Source organism: Lolium rigidum, unplaced genomic scaffold, assembly GCF_022539505.1.
Source record: "Lolium rigidum isolate FL_2022 unplaced genomic scaffold, APGP_CSIRO_Lrig_0.1 contig_6788_1, whole genome shotgun sequence".
In the NCBI taxonomy this organism is placed as follows: domain Eukaryota; kingdom Viridiplantae; phylum Streptophyta; class Magnoliopsida; order Poales; family Poaceae; genus Lolium; species Lolium rigidum.
Genome location: NW_025901345.1, coordinates 25,001 through 30,000, shown reverse-complemented (window position 1 = coordinate 30,000; position 5,000 = coordinate 25,001).

Below are 5,000 nucleotides of genomic sequence, written 5' to 3'. Positions count from 1 at the left end.
TGTTGTTTGAGGATCGGCGCAGAATGTTACGTATCCTACCACTAGCTGTGGAGAGGTAGAGGCAACACCTGTTCACGGTTGTTCTCAAATTCGGAGCGCACTCATGTCACCGCGTTGCCGCGGTAACGTTAAACGGGACGTTCTTGGAAGGCAACGGCGCTTGTTCCCCGCCAATAGACGGGGAACGTGCGCTTTCTCTGTTCGGGTCACGCCCCGCGGCAGCGTAACGTTAAACGGGACGTTCTCCGAAGGCAACGGCGCTTGTTCCCCGCCAATAGACGGGGAACGTGCGCTTTCTCTGTTCGGGTCACGCCCCGCAGCAACGTAACGTTAAGCGGGACGTTCTCGGAAGGCAACGGCGCTTGTTCCCCGCCAATAGACGGGGAACGTGCGCTTTCTCTGTTCGGGTCACGCCCCGCGGCAACGTAACGTTAAACGGGACGTTCTCGGAAGGCAACGGCGCTTGTTCCCCGCCAATAGGCGGGGAACGTGCGCTTTCTCGTTCGCGGTCACGCCCCGCGGCAACGATAAACGTTGCCGTGGAGCGGGCGTAGTCGGCTGTGGGAATAACCCCGGCGCCAACAGGGAGGGATGCCACCCCCCAATATACCTGGGGAACTTAGCCCCCCCTGGGACCCCTGCCCGTCAGCTTGTGAAGGAGCCCTACACTGTTGTCGCGGCAGAGAAAATGGCCATTTCTCTGCCGCGGCAGCGATTTTCTGCCAGGCTTAGCCGTTTTTAGCCGGTACCGTGGTTTTGGCTGCCGCGCCATGGTTTTTCACCGTATCTCGACCGCCGCGCGCCCACCCGACTATCGTTAGGCGTTTTCCGACGTCGGCCCGACTTAGCCGTTTTTGCCCGTACCGTCGTTTTGGCTGCCGCGCCATGGTTTTTCACCGTATCCGACCGCCGCGCGCCCACCCGACTATACTCCACCGTGTCGTTAGGCGATTTCCGGCGTCGGCCCGACTTAGCCGTTTTTAGCCCGTACCGTCGTTTTGGCTGCCGCGCGTCGGGTTTTCACCGTATTTCGACCGCCGCGCGCCCACCGACTATACTCCACCGTGTCGTTAGACGATTTCCGACGTCGGCCCGACTTAGCCGTTTTTAGCCCGTACCGTCGTTTTGGCTGCCGCGCCATGGTTTTTCACCGTATTTCGACCGCCGCGCGCCCACCCGACTATACTCCACCGTGTCGTTAGACGATTTCCGACGTCGGCCCGACTTAGCCGTTTTTAGCCCGTACCGTCGTTTTGGCTGCCGCGCCGTGGTTTTTCACCGTATTTCGACCGCCGCGCGCCCACCGACTATACTCCACCGTGTCGTTAGGCGATTTCCGGCGTCGGCCCGACTTAGCCGTTTTAGCCCGTACCGTCGTTTTGGCTGCCGCGCATGGTTTTTCACCGTATTCCGACCGCCGCGCGCCACCCGACTATACTCCACCGTGTCGTTAGACGATTTCCGGCGTCGGCCCGACTTAGCCGTTTTAGCCCGTACCGTCGTTTTGGCTGCCGCGCCATGGTTTTTCACCGTATTTCGACCGCCGCGCGCCCACCCGACTATACTCCACCGTGTCGTTAGACGATTTCCGACGTCGGCCCGACTTAGCCGTTTTTAGCCCGTACCGTCGTTTTGGCTGCCGCGCCATGGTTTTTCACCGTATTTCGACCGCCGCGCGCCCACCCGACTATACTCCACCGTGTCGTTAGACGATTTCCGGCGTCGGCCCGACTTAGCCGTTTTTAGCCCGTACCGTCGTTTTGGCTGCCGCGCCGTGGTTTTTCACCGTATTCCGACCGCCGCGCGCCCACCCGACTATACTCCACCGTGTCGTTAGACGATTTCCGACGTCGGCCCGACTTAGCCGTTTTTAGCCCGTACCGTCGTTTTGGCTGCCGCGCCATGGTTTTTCACCGTATTTCGACCGCCGCGCGCCCACCCGACTATACTCCACCGTGTCGTTAGACGATTTCCGGCGTCGGCCCGACTTAGCCGTTTTTAGCCCGTACCGTCGTTTTGGCTGCCGCGCCGTGGTTTTTCACCGTATTTCGACCGCCGCGCGCCCACCCGACTATACTCCACCGTGTCGTTAGACGATTTCCGGCGTCGGCCCGACTTAGCCGTTTTTAGCCCGTACCGTCGTTTTGGCTGCCGCGCCATGGTTTTTCACCGTATTTCGACCGCCGCGCGCCCACCCGACTATACTCCACCGTGTCGTTAGGCGATTTCCGACGTCGGCCCGACTTAGCCGTTTTTAGCCCGTACCGTCGTTTTGGCTGCCGCGCCATGGTTTTTCACCGTATTTCGACCGCCGCGCGCCCACCCGACTATACTCCACCGTGTCGTTAGGCGATTTCCGACGTCGGCCCGACTTAGCCGTTTTAGCCCGTACCGTCGTTTTGGCTGCCGCGCCATGGTTTTTCACCGTATTCCGACCGCCGCGCGCCCACCGACTATACTCCACCGTGTCGTTAGGCGATTTCCGACGTCGGCCCGACTTAGCCGTTTTTAGCCCGTACCGTCGTTTTGGCTGCCGCGCCATGGTTTTTCACCGTATTTCGACCGCCGCGCGCCCACCCGACTATACTCCACCGTGTCGTTAGACGATTTCCGACGTCGGCCCGACTTAGCCGTTTTTAGCCCGTACCGTCGTTTTGGCTGCCGCGCCGTGGTTTTTCACCGTATTTCGACCGCCGCGCGCCCACCCGACTATACTTCACCGTGTCGTTAGACGATTTCCGACGTCGGCCCGACTTAGCCGTTTTTGCCCGTACCGTCGTTTTGGCTGCCGCGCCGTGGTTTTTCACCGTATCCGACCGCCGCGCGCCCACCCGACTATACTCCACCGTGTCGTTAGACGATTTCCGACGTCGGCCCGACTTAGCCGTTTTTAGCCCGTACCGTCGTTTTGGCTGCCGCGCCGTGGTTTTCACCGTATTTCGACCGCCGCGCGCCCACCCGACTATACTCCACCGTGTCGTTAGACGATTTCCGACGTCGGCCCGACTTAGCCGTTTTTGCCCGTACCGTCGTTTTGGCTGCCGCGCCATGGTTTTTCACCGTATTTCGACCGCCGCGCGCCCACCCGACTATACTCCACCGTGTCGTTAGACGATTTCCGACGTCGGCCCGACTTAGCCGTTTTTAGCCCGTACCGTCGTTTTGGCTGCCGCGCCATGGTTTTTCACCGTATTTCGACCGCCGCGCGCCCACCCGACTATACTCCACCGTGTCGTTAGGCGATTTCCGACGTCGGCCCGACTTAGCCGTTTTTAGCCCGTACCGTCGTTTTGGCTGCCGCGCCATGGTTTTTCACCGTATTTCGACCGCCGCGCGCCCACCCGACTATACTCCACCGTGTCGTTAGACGATTTCCGACGTCGGCCCGACTTAGCCGTTTTTAGCCCGTACCGTCGTTTTGGCTGCCGCGCCATGGTTTTTCACCGTATTTCGACCGCCGCGCGCCCACCCGACTATACTCCACCGTGTCGTTAGACGATTTCCGGCGTCGGCCCGACTTAGCCGTTTTTGCCCGTACCGTCGTTTTGGCTGCCGCGCCGTGGTTTTTCACCGTATTCCGACCGCCGCGCGCCCACCGACTATACTCCACCGTGTCGTTAGGCGATTTCCGGCGTCGGCCCGACTTAGCCGTTTTTGCCCGTACCGTCGTTTTGGCTGCCGCGCATGGTTTTTCACCGTATTCCGACCGCCGCGCGCCCACCCGACTATACTCCACCGTGTCGTTAGGCGATTTCCGACGTCGGCCCGACTTAGCCGTTTTTAGCCCGTACCGTCGTTTTGGCTGCCGCGCCGTGGTTTTTCACCGTATTTCGACCGCCGCGCGCCCACCCGACTATACTCCACCGTGTCGTTAGACGATTTCCGGCGTCGGCCCGACTTAGCCGTTTTTAGCCCGTACCGTCGTTTTGGCTGCCGCGCCATGGTTTTTCACCGTATTTCGACCGCCGCGCGCCCACCCGACTATACTCCACCGTGTCGTTAGGCGATTTCCGGCGTCGGCCCGACTTAGCCGTTTTTGCCCGTACCGTCGTTTTGGCTGCCGCGCCATGGTTTTTCACCGTATTTCGACCGCCGCGCGCCCACCCGACTATACTCCACCGTGTCGTTAGACGATTTCCGACGTCGGCCCGACTTAGCCGTTTTTGCCCGTACCGTCGTTTTGGCTGCCGCGCCGTGGTTTTTCACCGTATTCCGACCGCCGCGCGCCCACCGACTATACTCCACCGTGTCGTTAGACGATTTCCGACGTCGGCCCGACTTAGCCGTTTTTAGCCCGTACCGTCGTTTTGGCTGCCGCGCCATGGTTTTTCACCGTATTTCGACCGCCGCGCGCCCACCCGACTATACTCCACCGTGTCGTTAGGCGATTTCCGACGTCGGCCCGACTTAGCCGTTTTTAGCCCGTACCGTCGTTTTGGCTGCCGCGCCATGGTTTTTCACCGTATCTCGACCGCCGCGCGCCCACCCGACTATACTCCACCGTGTCGTTAGACGATTTCCGACGTCGGCCCGACTTAGCCGTTTTTGCCCGTACCGTCGTTTTGGCTGCCGCGCCGTGGTTTTTCACCGTATCTCGACCGCCGCGCGCCCACCCGACTATACTCCACCGTGTCGTTAGGCGATTTCCGACGTCGGCCCGACTTAGCCGTTTTAGCCCGTACCGTCGTTTTGGCTGCCGCGCATGGTTTTTCACCGTATTTCGACCGCCGCGCGCCCACCGACTATACTCCACCGTGTCGTTAGGCGATTTCCGACGTCGGCCCGACTTAGCCGTTTTTAGCCCGTACCGTCGTTTTGGCTGCCGCGCCGTGGTTTTTCACCGTATTTCGACCGCCGCGCGCCCACCGACTATACTCCACCGTGTCGTTAGACGATTTCCGACGTCGGCCCGACTTAGCCGTTTTTGCCCGTACCGTCGTTTTGGCTGCCGCGCCATGGTTTTTCACCGTATTCCGACCGCCGCGCGCCCACCCGACTAT